A 17,601-nucleotide genomic window follows, 5' to 3' on the forward strand; every position below is an offset into this window, starting at 1 on the left:
GTGCTTCTGTCAGTGTCTCAGATTCCTACAGGCACACGGCTCGCCCCTGCCCAGATTCTGGGCCAGCCGTAAACAAAATCTCTCTGTCTTTGATCCCTTCATCTCTCACTTACTTCTCAGAAGCAGTAAGATTTCTTGTTCCCTGAGGTAGAATGAAGTGAGGAAATAAGTTTATTCAAGCAGGTACATGATAATATCATACTCGGAATAAAAGATGTCAAACTATACTCTCACCTGTGGTCACACACACATCAAGGCATCAAACTTAATCAACCAGTCTCCATATCAGCCGCCTCGTATGCATGCAGCTCAATGCTGGGCACTGTGGAAAACCCACAAAGGAGGACTGGACATGGGTCCAGCTGTTAAGAAGCTTACAATCAAGTTGGGAAGAAAAGGCGTAATACAGGTTATGTGATTCAGTAAAATAATGCGTGTTAGATAGTACATAGCATAACTCTTCAGAATCAAAGAGTTTTAGAACTGGGCATGCAAGACCATAAGTGCTAATTCAAGCTGGCCCTGGATGGGAAGTTTTTAGAGGACTTCCTTAAGATAGTCTCTCCTTCCCCTTTTCAGCATGGGGGTGGGGAGAAGGGGTTTCTTGGACAACTTTTTTGCATGTAGGAGATACTCAGCACATGTTGGCTGGTTTGAGTGAGGCTTAGGTTGCAGAAATAAATAGCTACATAACACCCATCAGCCAAATACCAACCAAGTACCAGGTACATAGTAAATCACATTTAATTCTTGCCACAATTCTGAGAAGGGAATGATATTGCTTCTGTGTTACCCGTGGGAAAATGGAGGCTCAGGCAAAGAAAAAGACATGGCATCTAATAGAGCCATGATTCAAAGCAGGTTGACATACTGGGGCACTTGTTGCTTGCTGTGAGACACCGCCATTTCCTGTTGCTTGAACAAAGGGAAAGGGACAGTGGGCCTAGCCACTCAATGTCAGAGATTAAAGCCCAGGTCCTAGGGTACCGGGTTTCTGAGGCAGGGCCCAGTAGAAGAGGCCAACCCTTCAAGGGAGGCCTAGGGTGGCCTGAGTGGTGACTTTGGATAGCAAGGCGGAAGCGAGAGGGAAGCAGATTAGATAAGAGAAAGTAACACAGCGAGGTGGTCTGTCACCCCTCCCCCCTTCCTGTAACTTCCCCAAAATAATGCTCAATGTCTCATGTGCCCAATTTGGCTGGATGTCCATCTGTCCTGTGAAACCCCACCTCCACCTCCACCTTGCCATCCAGGAGTGCCCTAGCTATGCCATACCATGGAACTGTGGCTGCTGGGCTGCTGTGGCCTGGCAGTGCCATGCATTCCTCCTTCCTCTCGTCTCATCGTTCTGAAGCAGGAATTCAGATTGGCCCTTTGTGCTTAAATCTGCCAGTTTTTCCTTCCCTGGTGGCCCAGTGGTTTAGAATCCACCTTGCAATGCAAGGGACACCAGTTTGATCCCTACTCCGGGAAGATTCCACATGTCTCGGAGCAACTAAGCCCGTGCACCACAACTGCTAAGTTCTAGGGCCCGCAGGCTGCAACTCCTGAAGCCCGTGTGCCTAGAGCCTGTGCTCCACAACAAGAGAAGGCACGCAGTGAGAAGCCCACACGCTGCAATGAAGAGTAGCCCCCGCTCGCTGCATCTTGAGAAAGCAAGTGTGCAGCAACAAAGACCCACCACAGCCAAAAAATAAATAAGTAAATCTTTTTTAAAAATTAAAAACAGAAAAACTGAATCACTTTTCTGTACATCAGAAACTAACAACACTGCAAATCGACTATGCTTCAATTAAAAAAAAAAATGAAGGCCAGAAAACAACAAAATACCACCAACCACAGCTTACTCCCCTCAAGAAAACCCACAGAGGGAAAAGGAAGATAGTAATGAGACTAGAAAGTTCAGAAAAGGGAAGTATGAACTGAGTACAAGATGCCTCACCCCACAGGCACAAGCCCATGGTTTGAACTTCTGTTTGTGTGGCATGAAGCAGAGCCCACCCCAAGATGGCAGTGCGGCAAGACCCCTGCCTCCCTCCAGAAAGAGGACTGATCTAGCAGTGGTCTCATGAGCTGGTACATCCCAAGTGTAAGGGAATCCCCCTGCAAATAAGAAATTGAGCTCCAGCTAGCCGTATAAAGGGCAAGCATTTGGTTTCTGCCCAAACCAAAGATTTGTGGACTCAGATACAAAATCTGTTATGTTATCAGATCCCTTTGTCCTTGCAGATTTAAGATGAAAGAGATGGAAATACCTTTCCTTACATTCATGGTGTGTAGATAGCAGTAGTGTGCTGGTAAGTGTTTTAACAATCCACTAGGAAGAAAGAAACAAAAAAGGCCTTGAAATGTTTGCTGGTTTCCAGTTCCCTGGTGCAAAGACTCTCCTTGTGGCCAAGTTCAAGCTGCTGACTTAAGGTTACCGAAGGTGGAGTTGGGCAGCCTGAGCTTACCACGGGGTTAAACAACCATAGTGTTGCATTTACCTTATGTGCTTTATGTGCATCGTTGGATAAATGTTCGTAGATGAAAAAAGTGAGGCTCAGAAAAATAGATTACTTACCCTGTGTCATTAGCTACTTACTGGTGGAAAGAGGAGTTTAAAATCAATTAAAATTGATCTGCTCTAGACCAGTAGTTCTGAAGCTTTTTTGATATTGGCATAAACAGCCTTTTTTTTTTTCTTAGTCTTATGAGAGGATTTTATGAGCAATAAATTGGATAGCCTATGTAAGACCCCTAGTATAGATTTATGCAATTGATGATCAATAAGCAACTGTTATTTATTACTATCAATATTGTTATTATTATCATATCCTTGTTATGTATGAGGTAGAGGCTCCTTGCTTTGATGTGGAAAAAATGAAGCATTTGTTGACATGAACCTAGTTAGAGAAGTGGCTATGCCTGCAGTTTCAATACAATTCTTTGAAAGGCATTTCTTATGGCACAGACCTTGTAAGACACAGAGCAGGGCTCAAGGCCATAATTTCTCCATATATCCCAAAACAGATTTCACTGACTTCTCTTAAACTCTGCTCTTTAAGCCAGGTCATAGCACGTGTTGAGGTTTAGATAATACCACACCCATGGGATGCTGAGGGCAGAAACCTTGAGCAGGAGAGAATACCTTGCTGCCAAAGGATGTTGCCAAGCCAAGAAGTACATCTTCATGAGGCACTCAGTGGCCATAAACTCAGCTCCATTCCATGTTTTCCTCTCACTCTTATGTATTTTTACTTTAGAACACTGTGTACACATGGATGTTGGTTTTATTCTCAGTGGTTCCCAAAATAGAAAACAGATAACAAACACCTATCAAATTGTGGTGCTGGGGAAGACTCTTGAGACTCCCTTGGACTGCAAGGAGATCAAAGCAGTCAATCCTAAAGAAAATAAACCCTGAATATTCATTAGAAGGACCGATGCTAAAGCTGAAGCTCCAATACTTTGGCCACCTGATGCAAAGAGCCAACTCATTGGAAAAGACCCTGATGCTGGGAAAGACTGAGGGCAAGAGAAGGAAGCGACAGAGGATTAAATGGTTGGATAGCATCACTGACTCAGTGGACATGAATTTGAACAAACTCTGGGAAAGAGTGAAGGACAGGGGAGCCTGGTGTACTGCAGTCTATGAGGTCACAGAGTTGGATACCTCTTAGTGGCTGAACAACAGAAGCAAGTGCCTAACAAATAATTTTGTGAAAGTACATTATGACTCTATTTTCACAATAACTCAGACCAAACTAGAATCTTTATAGTAGAAAGTATTACATGCCTCACCCATGAGTCAAACATTTACAGATTTAGCAAATGGGCTCTGTGTCCTAAAACGATGTTTACTTGTAACTATTGTTGTTGTTTAGCCACTAAGTTATGTCCAACTCTTTGGGACCTGGAGGCCCGCCAGCGTCCTCTGTCCATGGGATTTCCCAGGTAAAAATATTAGAGTGGGTTACCATTTCCTTCTCTGGGGATCTTCCTGACTCAGGGATCAAACTCATGTCTCCTGCATTGCGGGTTTGCTACTGAGCCACCAGGGACTCATTTTCTTATTTAAATATGTGATTTTGAGTCCTGGCTCTATGACTTTTTAAACTGACTTGACTCTGAAACTTTATGGCATTGAGACACTCGAGCCCAGAGGGTCACAGGGCAGGTTGGTTTGGGATTTTGTTTTTGTATTACAGTTCGTGGTCATTTTAATTTATCAACATAAAATTCAAATAAATAGATATTCCTAGAAGTTCCCTCTGGGACAATTATTGGGAAAATGCCATTAGTTCCTAAAGTTTAAAATGTCCTACCTCAGAAAATCCCAAGTTGCACACATACCAAAAAGAATAATTTCAAACTCATAGAAAAAGAGGTCAGTTTTGTGGTTACCAGAGGTGGGAGTTGGGAGGTGGGGAGAAAGGGAAGGTGGAACTGGATGAAGGTGGTGAAAAGGTACAGATTTCCAGTTACAAAATAAAAAAATACTAGTCATGTAAAACATTTTGAATATAATTGACACTGCTGTTATACATGAGAGGTGTTAAGAGAGTAAATCCTGAGTTCTTATCACAAGAAAAAAATTTTTTTCTATTTCTTTAATCATGTCTATTTGAAATGATGAGTATTCACTAAACTTACTGTTACTTCATGATGTATATAAGTGAAATCATTCTGTGGTACACCCTAAGCTTATACAATGCTGTATGTCAATTATATCTCGATAAAACTGGAAGAAAAAAATAACAAAATATTCTTAGAAGAATGATTTGCAATGCCAGTTTTAATGGCTGGTAAGCATTGTATCATGTGCATATATTTACTAATTTTTCAGGTGGTCCATTATTATTAGATACTTAGATCGGATAAAGTATTACTCCGTCATTAATAAGGCTGTGATACACATCCTTATTCACAGAGTGTTGTGCACATCTCTGATTGTTTCACTGGACTTGCTACTAAAACTTTGTGCCCTCTGAAAGCTTTTGATACATTATTGCCAGATTTCTCTGCCAAACAGTTGCATTTAAGGTGTAACTTTAGGCACCCCACTCCAGTACTCTTGCCTGGAAAATCCCATAGATGGAGGAGCCTGGCAGGCTGTAGTCCATGGGGTTGCTAAGAGTCGGACACGACTGAGCGACTTCACTTTCACTTTTCACTTTCCTGCATTGGAGAAGGAAATGGCAACCGACTCCAGTGTTCTTGCCTGGAGAATCCCAGGGACGGGGGAGCCTAGTGGGTTGCTGTCTATGGTGTCTCGCAGAGTCGGACACAACTGAAGTGACTTAGCATTATTCCCAACAGCAGTTCATGAAAGTGTCTGTTTTTTTCACACTGTCAGCACATCAGATATTGCCATACTATTTCTTTAACTTCTTTAATGATTCTCAATTTTATAGGCAAAAAAAAGTGCCAACTTGTTTTTTTAGTTTGTACCTCTTGGGAAAAACAGGATTCTTTAAAAAAATCCTTTTAAAAAAGCCCTGGATTTCCCTCACGTTTTCCAGCATCATGTTGGTGGCACCACAGTCACTGCACTGGGGCTCCGTGGCCAAGTGACTCACTCTGTCAAAATGCTAACAGAGTTTCCTGCCATCGGAGGTTCTGTCAGAACGTTACGTGGCTTAATTTTGACCCTTAATACCAACATCCTTTGTTCCGAGAGGAGGGGAAGAGAAAGCATCAAGTAAACATCCTAAGAGAGGGTAGCAGCTGGCAGGAGCATTTCTGCTTTCATTTGTCTGGACTGTTAGGTTCAGACTGAAGGGCAGATAGGAAAGCCCTTTAACAGGCAGGGAAACCGACTGTAAGGAGACTTTGTTTTGACACAGGTCACTCTCGGTGTTTTAATGCACTCACAACAGTTTCTCCTTCTGGTGTGGAGTTGGAACGACCCTGGACTCCACAGAGGCGTGGTGCCCTCCCTGTAGACTGAGTGAATCACATTCTGTCGCTCCTCTGTTGCAGTTCTGAATAGAGTACGTTTGCCCTCATCTCTTTTCCCCCCCTTCTGTTAGGAGCAGACTAAATCTAATACTGTGTTCTTAGCGTATGTTGAACTTAGTGAACTCTGTGATTCTCATGAAAAGGCTCGAGTGGAGAAAGGCCAGGTCTTGTAATTAAAGGCTTCTGGAAGCATCCTTCAGAGCACATGCCATTGGCTCTTGTACCCTGTTGTCCACCAGAGTCTCTTCTCTGTGTATTGCAGTGTAAGTGTGATGTGGCCAAAGAGAGCTGATGCTTGAGATTTTTCACTGTGACAGTGCAGAATAACAAAGAAGGGGGAGACGTTTCTTTCTTTAAGTTTATATTGACCTAGCTTCCATTGCTCTGAGAATTACTATATAAAAAAATTTTTTTAATAAAGTCTGTACTATTATATCATTATTATTGATGTAATGGGTTAAAAATTGCATATTGGTTTTCATTTTTAATCCGTCTATTATATATAATATGGACTTCCCAGATGGCACAGTGGTAAAGAATCTGCCTGCCAGTGCAGGGAGACACAAGAGATGCAGGTTTGATCCCTAGGTCAGGAAGATCCCCTGGAGCAGGAAATGGCAACCTACTCTAGTATTCTTGCCTGAAAAATTCCATGGACAGAGGCGCCTACTGGGCTATAGTCCAGGGGATCGAAAAGAGTTGGGCGCAGCTGAGCACAACACACACATAGAATATATATTAAATATTAGTTTTATATCTGGTCAGCCTCAACTCTACCCCCTCCTAGGTTTTAACACCTTTTTTCACTTTATTCCAGACTGCAGCTTTTCCCTAAGCTCATATCAGGTCCTCATGTATAGAAAACTGCCTTGTTTATTTGAATAAGAAAAAGTTTGAGACTTCCAGAAGAACATTAAACAGCTACATGCATACAGAAACAGAATATAGAATATACATTTCTAATTTAACTTTGGTATAAGTCACAACTTCTCTAGACCTGTTTTTACATGATGAAAGGAGAGTTTATCATTAGAAGAAAGAACACAAGTAAACCCTTTTCTATTTCAGACCTGTCAAGGGAGTCAGGCCCCAAGTCTTTCACAAACCAGGAGCTGTTTCCCCTTCTCCTCCTGAATCTTAGCTCCATTCCCCTCTAGCTCTTTACTTACTAATAGAACCGGACAGTAGGGTTAATAACCACCACTGATTCCTATTCTGGACCCGGAATAGGTGTATAAGGTTCAGAGGGTGGATTTACTTGCTCCGTGAGGCACACAGAATCCAGGAGTGGTTGAACTTGAACTTCAACCCATGTTTTCAAGCTCCAGAACCATAATCTCAACCACTGAACTATGCTGTCCCAAAGTAGCCTGGTGGTTCTCCAACATTTTTTCAGCACTGAAACTTTTTAACTGATATCTTCCATAAAATTGCAAAAATAGGGCTGCCCTGGGTAAGAAGGAACCCAGGTCTCATTTGCTTGGCCTCATTTACAAGCCTGGGTTGGCCCCATGGTGCTTTCACAGAACACTGAGCTGCAGGAAGTAGGAGAGGAAACCACTACATTCCCATGACTACACTGACCTTGATGGAGCAAAACCTACCTTGCCTCCTCTCCAGAGTCTCTGGGTGAAGACCAAGCAGTTAGGGTCCACAAGAGCAGAGGCCCAAGAGTGTGAGTCACAGCTTAAGTAGCAGTGTCAACAGTCAAAGGCCGATAGAGCTGCCCTATTTTAATACTTCCGCAGCGCTGCAGAAGGGTTATCAAGAGACAAGCAGTGCCTGCATTTTCTCTGCCTTCACAATGGACATGATAAGGGATTTGGAAACTCATTTCCCCTGTTCTTCTCTGCCAAGTAAAAATCAGAGTTATACTGAATAAAAATTGAATACCCTATGTGGCTGGTTTGGTAATCATTAATGCATCCTTAATATCTAGCTATGTCTGCTGGTCATACCAAAATCTGCTTTTAGATCTTTCAGTTCAGTTCAGTTCAGTTGCTCAGTTGTGTGTGACTATTTGTGGCCCCATGGACTGCAGCACACCAGGCTTCCCTGTCCTTCATCATCTGGAGCTTGCTCAAACTCATGTCCATTGAGTCAGTGATGCCATCCAACTATCTCATCCTCTGTCATCCCTTTCTCCTCTCATCTTCAGTCTTTCCCAGCATCAGGGTCTTTTCCAGTGAGTCAGTTCTTCACATCAGGTGGCCAAAATATTGGAGTTTCAGCTTCAGTATCAGTCCTTCCAATGAATATTCAGGACTGATTTCCTATAGGATGGACTGGTTGGATCTCCCTGCTGTCCAAGGGACTCTCAAGAGTCTTCTCCAACACCACAGTTCAAAAGCATCAATTCTTCGGCGCTCAGCTTTCTTTATAGTCCAACTCTCACATCCATACATGACTCATGGAAAAACCATAGCTTTGACTAGACGGACCTTTGTTGGCAAAGTAATATCTCTGCTTTTTAGTATGCTGTCTAGGTTGGTCACAGTTTTTCTTCCAAGAAGCAAGTGACTTTTAATTTCATGTCTGCAGTCACCATCTACAGTGATTTTGGAGCCCCCAAAATAAAGTCTTTCACTGTTTCCCCATCTATTCACCATGAAGTGATGGGACCAGATGCCATGATCTTAGTTTTCTGAATGTTGAGTTTAAAGCCAGCTTTTTCACTCTCCTCTTTCACTTTCATCAAGAGGCTCTTTAGTTCCTCTTTGCTTTCTGCCATAAAGGTGGTATCATCTGCATATCTGAGGTTATTGATATTTCTCTTGGCAATCTTGATTCCAGCTTGTGCTTCTTCCAGCCCAGAGTTTCTCATGATGTACTCTGCATATAAGTTAAACAAGCAGGGTGACAATATACAGCCTTGATGTACTCCTTTCCCTATTTTGAACCTTTCTGTTGTTCCATGTCCAGTTCTAACTGTTGCTTCCTGACTTACATACAGATTTCTCAAGAGGCAGGTCACGTGGTCCGGTATTCCCATCTCTTTAAGAATGCTCCAGAAATAACTCATGCTTTAATAGAATCTGACATGTCAGTGTCCTAGTGAAGAATATTGCTTTCATTGTCTCTTGCCTTCTGAAATACCTCAGTCCACTGGGGACCAGTGTATTTATAGTACCCACAAATTGTTTTTAAATTTCAACTGTTGAGTTAGGTGTGCTTGAAGGACTTGTGAGCACAGAACCACAGCTACACTACCTAGTTGGCCCCAGCAGCACTTATCATCAGATAAATGGGAGAAGAGAATTTATCTTGACTGCAGGGGTAAAACTCATAGTGCATAAGCAATCCAAGCAGATGAGGGTTAGCAATGAACATGCAGAAGAAACTGATGTTGGTGAGTAAAGAGAAGGAGGCCAGAAGCTTCCCATAAGAAGTATAACCTAATCAGAACCCTGGCAACTTGAATGGGATTTAAAAGCATGTCCAAAAGAAGTTTGCCTTCTTGGCTCTATGGTGGTGTGGTAATGGAGTGAGAGCGCTTGGAGCAAGTTCCTAGAACTTTTGGCCACAGTAGAGTGTAAAGTATGCAACAATCAAATTCATTTATTGGTTTTATTTAAGCTGAGTTTTTTCATTTTGGACTTTTTTCTTTTTCACATTTTCAAATACTTGAACCACATGTAAAATCTTCTTTGAAAATGACCGATCAACCAGCATCGTTACAAGTACATGTGGGCACAGCATACTTAGCGCAGGATCCTGTATGCACATCAGCTCTTCCATTTGCTGTGTAAGACGTTTCTGTTTCCTAATGCAGAACACCCTTCTCTGAGCTCACCTACTTGGGACTGCTGATGAACATGGAGGCAGTTTTCAATTTGGGGCTGCTACACATACAGCTACTATGAACATGTGTAACAGATCTTTGTTTGAACATAAGCTTTCTTCTCTCTGGAGTAAATACCTAGGGGTGATATATGCCTGGACTTTTATAGTAGATGCATATTGAAGTTTCTTAAAAACTGCTCAACTCTTTCCCAAAGTGACTGTACCATCTTATATCCTCATCAGTAGTGTGGGAGTTCTAGTTGTTCTACATCCTCACCAACATTTAGTATGTTTGTTATTTATTTATTTTTCTTTTATTATACTATTTATTTTTTTTCCTGGTGATTCTCATGCCTTTTAAGGATTGGCCTTCTTCACATCTTCACCTTCCCCCAACCTCTGCAGTATAGTTTCTATTCAGTCAAGTCCTCCTTCCGCTGGAAATGACTTCTAAGAGCTCCCCATCCTTACTGTCCTGACCTGGATCCACTTCCCAGGCCACACCACTGTCCTCTGGAAACTTCTATCCTACTGGGTGGGGCTCCCTGGCTCCCGGGCCCTCCACCTTCCTTTCTTGCTTTGCCTGAGTACAGCCCTAAGTAACTTTCAATGAGAGAACAATGATAGATAGAATTTCTGAATCCTCACACATCTGAAATGTTTTTGTCTTGCCTTCATACCTTATATACTTTGATAGTTTGAGCAGAGAAATGTTGGCTCAAAGTTATTTTCCTTTAGAACTCAAAAACCATCTATCATCTTTTAGCATCCTCTGTAGCTAATGATATTTCATTATATTATTTCAAATCCATTCTTATTTTCAGAAAGAACCTTTCTGCATCCTTGGTTTTCTGAAATGTCCCCAAGAATGTGTCTGAGCCTGGGTGCTGTTCATGATACTAAGAACTCAATAGACTGTTTCAATCTGAACACTTTTGTTCCTTTAATCTGGAAAGTCCTCAATCTCAATTTTGTATAATTCCTTCCACTCTGATTAGTTGATTCCTATTAATCACATTTTGGATCTCATCCATTTTTCCCTCCAGGTATTTTGTTATTTTCTCCTGTATATTTTGTCTCTTTTGTAGTATGGTTTTCCGTTTTAGTCACTCAAAGGAATAGAGGTATATCATATTTTAATTTGTATTTTTTTAATGAACACTGATGTTATATGTTTCTCTTTTCTTTTACTTTTAACCAATCTATTTCTTAATATGTGAAGTTGGTATCTAAAGGCAGCATTTATCTAATATCTTCATAATAACTTTGCAACTTTTATGTCAGTTTGAAATTACTCCAAAATTAGAAGTTTATGTTTTTTGTTTGTTTATTTTATTTTTTAACTTTACAATATTGTATTGGTTTTGCCATATATCAAAATGAATCCACCACAGGTATACATGTGTTCCCCATCCTGAACCCTCACTGTTCCGTTGGTGATGAATTATTTCAACTTTTGTTTGAAACCATCTTTATTTCACCCTCAATTTTTTGGATAATTCTTCAGGGTATAGATTCTCAGTTGAATCTTTTTTCATTACCCTAAATGTGTTGTTCTAGTATTTCCTCATTTGAGTTGTTTCTAATCAGAAATATCATCATTATGTTATGCTGTGGTGTAGTTTTCTTCAGGTTACTTGTACTTGGATATCAATAAGATTCTCAGATCTGCGGATTAATATTTTCAATTAAACGTGAGTTTTGAGCCACTACTTCTAATTGTCTTTTCACCACTGCTTATTTTTAGGGACTCTAATTATTCGTCCATTAGGTCACATCTTAAAATTATCTCATTGATGATTTTTAATTTATTTTTAAATTCTTTTTTCTCAGTCCCATTTTGAATACTCTCTATTGATGTCATCAAGTTCACTAATCATTTCTTCTGCAATGTCCCATGTACCATTAATCCTATTCCACTTTTCTATATGTTTTACATAAATTGCCTTTCCCTCACCTCTGGATTATACCCAATGATATTACTAATGATTTTTTGTACATTAAATATTTCTTATATTTTTATAGCAGTTCCTTAAATTGGCAATTTCTTCCACATTTCATGGATTCTGAGAAGCAGGTAGGGGGTGATATTAATAGTGTCTGTGTTTTACAGGTAAAGTAAATGAGAAATCAAGTGAGACTGCCAAGGTGTCTAGTGAGTGGAAATCACTGTGGTTGATCATAATCATTTATCTTTTCTTATATGATCGTATTTAATCTGGAACCATTTCTTATTTTTAAATTTGGTTGTTTTGGGTTACATAGACATATATTACATTATAGATGGATATTCAGTTCAGTTCAGTTTAGTCGCTCAGTCGTGTCCGACTCTTTGTGACTCCATGAATCGCAGCACACCAGGCCTCCCTGTCCGTCACTAACTCCCAGAGTTCACCCAAACTCATGTGCATCGAGTCGGTGATGCCATCCAGCCGTCTCATCCTCTGTTGTCCCCTTCTCCTCCTGCCCCCAATCCCTCCCAGTATCAGAGTCTTTTCCAAGGAGTCAACTCTTCGCATGAGGTGCCCAAAGTATTGGAGTTTCAGCCTCAGCATCAGTCCTTCCAGTGAACACCCAGGACTGCTCTCCTTTAGGATGGACTGGTTGGATCTCCTTGCAGTCCAAGGGATTCTCAAGAGTCTTCTCCAACACCACAGTTCAAAAGCACCAATTCTTCGGCGCTCAGCTTTCTTCACAGTCCAACTCTCACATCCATACATGACCACAGGAAAAACCATAGCTTTGATTAGATGGACCTTTGTTGGCAAAGTAATGTCTCTGCTTTTGAATATGCTATCTAGGTTGGTCATAACTTTCCTTCCAAGGAGTAAGCGTCTTTTAATATCATGGCTGCAGTCACCATCTGCAGTGATTTTGGAGCCCCCCAAAATGAAGTCTGACACTGTTTCCACTGTTTCCTCATCTATTTCCCATGAAGGAATGGGACTAGATGCCATGATCTTAGTTTTCTGAATGTTAAGCTGTAAGCCAACTTTTTCACTCTCCTCTTTCACTTTCATCAAGAGGCTCTTTAGTTCCTCTTTGCTTTCTGCCATAAGGGTAGTGTCATCTGCATATCTGAGGTTATTGATATTTCTCCCGGCAATCTTGATTCCAGCTTGTGTTCTTCCAGCCCAGCATTTCTCATGATGTACTCTGCATAGAAGTTAAACAATCAGGGTGACAATATACAGCCTTGACGAACTCCTTTTCCTATTTGGAACCAGTCTGTTGTTCCATGTTCAGTTCTAACTCTTGCTTCCTGACCTGCATATAGGCTTCTCAAAAGGCAGGTCAAGTGGTCTGGTATGCCCATTTCTTTCAGAATTTTCCACAGTTTGTTGTGATCCACACAGTCAAAGGCTTTGGCATAGTCAATAAAGCAGAAATAGATGTTTTTCTGGAACTCTCTTGCTTTTTCAATGATCCAACGGATGTTGGCAATTTGATCTCTGGTTCCTCTGCCTTTTCTAAAACCAGCTTGAACATCAGGAAGTTCACGGTTCACATATTGCTGAAGCCTGGCTTGGAGAATTTTGAGCATTACTTTACTAGCGTGTGAGATGAGTGCAATTGTGTGGTAGTTTGAGCATTCTTTGGCATTGCCTTTCTTTGTGATTGGAATGAAAACTGACCTTTTCCAGTCCTGTGGCCACTGCTGAATTTTCCAAATTTGCTAGCATATTGAGTGCAGCACTTTCACAGCATCATCTTTCAGGATTTGAAATAGTTCAACTGGAATTCCATCACCTCCACTAGCTTTGTTCATAGTGATGCTTCCTAAGGCCTACTTGACTTCACATTCCAGGACGCCTGGCTCAAGATGGATATTAAATATATTATATTACATTACTATTTACCAAGTTGTAAAGATACATCAATTCCTTTGTTTGTAACCCTATCTGAATTACTTTGCTGACAAAGGTCTGTCAGCAAAGGTCTGACAAAGGTCTGTCCAAGCTATGGTTTTCCAGTGGTCATGTGTGGATGTGAGAGTTGGACCGTAAAGAAGGCTGAGTGCCAAAGAAGTGATGTTTTTGAACTATAGTGTTAGAGAAGACTCTTGAGAGTCCCTTGGACTGCACTAAGATCAAGCCAGTCAATCGTAAAGGAAATAAACCCTGAATGTTCATTGGAAGGACTGATGCTGAAGCTGAAGCTCCAATATTTTGGCCACCTGATGCAAAGAGCCAACTCATTAGAAAAGACCCTGATGCTGGGAAATATTGCAGGCAGGAGAAGAAGGGGGGATAGAGGATGAGATGGTTGGGTGGCATCACCGACATGAGTTGAGCAGCTCCAGGAGATGGTGAAGGACAGGGAATCCTGGCATGCTGCAGTCCATGGGGTCGCAAAGAATTGGACATGACTGAGTGAACAACAACAATCTGAATTCTAGCCAGTGATTTTTTCAGGAAATGTGAAACCAGGAAACAATATGCTAGGTTTCTTCTATAAATACTGATGAATATTAGTCACATAAGTGACTGAGAGGTACTCACACAACCAAAACGAAGTATAGGAGAGCTTGATTGATTGGGGAAATTACCTGCTACTAGGCCCAGCTCTCTCATTAACTCACTTTCATGCCCACCTCCTTTCCTTATGCAGATAATAAAAGAGGAAAATCTAGTTCAGTAAATATTTATCAGGGGCTTACTATGAGCGAAACATTGACACATGACTTTTGATTTAAACCTCACCACAGTCCAGACGTCCCATTATGTAGGAGAGAGAACCAATATCAAAGAGATAAGAAGGGGCAAAAGGAGAAAAGGAAAGATATACCCATCTGAATATAGAGTTCCAAAGAATAGCAAGGAGAGATAAGAAAGCCTTCCTAGGTGATCAGTGCAAAGAAAAAGAGGAAAACAATAGAATGGGAAAGACTAGAGATCTCTTCAAGAAAATTAGAGATACCAATGGAACATTTCATGCAAATATGGGCTCAATAAAGGACAGAAATGGTATGGACCTAACAGAAACAGAAGATATTAAGAAGAGGTGGCAAGAATACACATAAGAACTATACAAAAATATCTTCATGACCCAGATAATTACAATGGTGTGATCACTGACCTAGAGCCAGACATCCTGGAATGTGAAGTCAAGTGGGCCTTAGAAAGCATCACTACGAACAAAGCTAGTGGAGGTGATGGAATTCCAGTTGACCTATTTCAAATTCTGAAAGATGATGCTGTGAAAGTGCTGCAGTCAATATGCCAGCAAATTTGCAAAATTCAGCAGTGGCCACAGGACTGGAAAAGGTCAGTTTTCATTCCAATCCCAAAGAAAGGCAATGCCAAAGAATGTTCAACTACCTCACAATTGCACTCATCTCACACGCTAGTAAAGTAATGCTCAAAATTCTCCAAGCCAGGCTTCAGCAATACATGAACCATGAACTTCCAGATGTTCAAGCTGGTTTTAGAAAAGGCAGAGGAACCAGAGATCAAATTGCCAACATCCGTTGGATCATTGGAAAAGCAAGAGTTCCAGGAAAGCATCTGTTTCTACTTTACTGACTTTGCCAAAGCCTTTGACTGTGTGAATCACAACTGTGGAAAATTCTGAAAGAGATGGGCATACCATACCACCTCACCTGCCTCTTGAGAAATCTGTATGCAGGTCAGGAAGCAACAGTTAGAATTGGACATGGAACAACAGACTGGTTCCAAATAGGGAAAGGAGTATGTCAAGGCTGTATATTGTCACCCTGCTTGTTTAACTTATATGCAGAGTACATCATGAGAAACACTGGCCTGGATGAAGCACAAGCTGGAATCAAGATTGCCAGGAGAAATATCAATAACCTCAGATATGCAGATGGCACCACCCTTATGGCAGAATGCAAAGAGGAACTAAAGAGCCTCTTGATGAAAGTGAAAGAGGAGAGTGAAAAAGTTGGCTTACAGCTTAACATTCAGAAAACTAAGATCATGGCATCTGGTCCCATCACTTCATGGTGAATAGATGGGGAAACAGTGAAAGACTTTATTTTGGGGGGCTCCAAAATTACTGTAGATGGTGACTGCAGACATGAAATTAAAAGTCACTTGCTTCTTGGAAGAAAAACTGTGACCAACCTAGACAGCATACTAAAAAGCAGAGATATTACTTTGCCAACAAAGGTCCGTCTAGTCAAAGCTATGGTTTTTCCATGAGTCATGTATGGATGTGAGAGTTGGACTATAAAGAAAGCTGAGTGGTGAAGAATTGATGCTTTTGAACTGTGGTGTTGGAGAAGACTCTTGAGAGTCCCTTGGACAGCAGGGAGATCCAACCAGTCCATCCTATAGGAAATCAGTCCTGAATATTTATTGGAAGGACTGATGTTGAAGCTGAAACTCCAAAATTTTGGCCACCTGATGTGAAGAACTGACTTACTGGAAAAGACTCTGATGCTGGGAAAGACTGAAGATGCGAGGAGAAGGGGATGACAGGATGAAATGGTTGGATGGCATCACCGACTCAATGGACATGGGTTTGGGTAAATTTCGGGAGTTGGTGATGGACAGGGAGGCGTGGCATGCTGCAGTCCTTGGGATCGCAAAGAGTCCGACATGACTGAGCAACTGAACTGAACTTGAGAAGGGGCAAGGCAGGGTCATGTTCCTTTCTGTGTAAAAAGCCCTGCTTGCTATTAAGGAACCGGTAAAGATGAAAGAGAATTCTTCTCCTCAGGTTGCTTTCAAAATAGCAGAAGTGAACAGATGCACAGTCAGTGAGCAGGGAGGCACCAGTTAATAAGGAGAAGCAAGTGCTGCAAGAAATGATGCTGAAGGCAAGGGAAATACGTCAGAGGGAGAAATCACTTCTGCCTCCCATGGGTGGGTGAGGGTCAGGTGCTGATTTATCTTGAGAGTGGACTTTAATTTACGTATCTAAGGGAGATGATGATTTTTTATAAGCAGAGATATTAATTCTGGATGCAAGTATCATCAGTAAGCATCACCATACACAGTGATGATAAAACTTGGAGTGTGTGCAGGACTCAACCAGCAGGTCGGTGTGGATGGAACACAAGCCCTGGTGACTCAGAGTGTCCCCTCCAGACCTGCTCCATCCCTGTTAGCAGGGAGGTCCCTAGAAATGCAGGCTGTCGGGTCCCACTCCAAATGGATTGCAGTCTGCACAGGTGATTCATGTGCAGAAGGAATAAAGGCAAGTCACACAGAAAGGTAGCTTCTGATCAGATCCATAGAAGCTGCAGGATGTATTGATTAGATGAGGCCGTGGCATACGACCCAGCAATCCACTGCTGGGCATACACACTGAGGAAACCAGAATTGAAAGAGATACGTGTACCGCCATGTTCATTGCAGCTGCTGCTGCTAAGTCACTTCAGTCATGTCCGACTCTGCAACCCCATAGACGGCAGCCCACCAGGCTCCCCTGTCCCTGGGATTCTCCAGGCAAGAACAGTGGAGTGGGTTGCCATTTCCTTATCCAATGGGTGAAAGTGAAAAGTGAAAGTGAAGTTGCTCAGTGTCCAATTCCTAGGGACCCTATGGACTGCAACCTACCAGGCTCTTCCATCCATGGGATTTTCCAGGCAAGAGTACTGGAGTGGGTTGCCATTGCCTTCTCCAGTTCATTGCAGCACTTTTTACAATAGCTAGGACATGGAAACAACCTAGATGTCTATCGGCAGACGAATGGATAAAAAAGTAGTGGTACATGTACACAATGGAATATTACTCAGCTATTAAAAAGAACACATTTGAATCAGTTCTAATGAGGTGGATGAAACTGGAGCCCATTATACAGAGTGGATTAATTTAGAAAGAAAAACACCGATATAGTATATTAATGAATATATATGGAATTTAGAAAGATGGTAATGATGACCCTATATGTGAGACAGCAAAAGAGACA

The 17,601-nt window shown here is 41.6% G+C and overlaps 2 protein-coding genes across 2 annotated transcripts in view; one reads left to right on the forward strand and one right to left on the reverse strand.

Moving 5' to 3' along the window:
- The window catches only part of CCR3 (C-C motif chemokine receptor 3), a 33,964-nt gene extending 26,323 nt beyond the window's left edge, over positions 1-7,641 (reverse strand). Inside the window, exon 1 of the mRNA XM_005223030.5 lies at positions 7,545-7,641. The gene's annotated coding sequence lies outside the window, so the exon portion shown is untranslated. The remainder of the gene's footprint in view (positions 1-7,544) is intronic.
- LOC529196 (C-C chemokine receptor type 1-like) overlaps positions 1-17,601 on the forward strand; it is a 135,508-nt gene that overhangs the window by 88,381 nt on the left and 29,526 nt on the right. The window lies entirely within an intron of this gene.

The sequence above is a fragment of the Bos taurus genome, chromosome 22 (genome assembly GCF_002263795.3).
Source record: "Bos taurus isolate L1 Dominette 01449 registration number 42190680 breed Hereford chromosome 22, ARS-UCD2.0, whole genome shotgun sequence".
Taxonomy (NCBI): Eukaryota; Metazoa; Chordata; class Mammalia; order Artiodactyla; family Bovidae; genus Bos; species Bos taurus.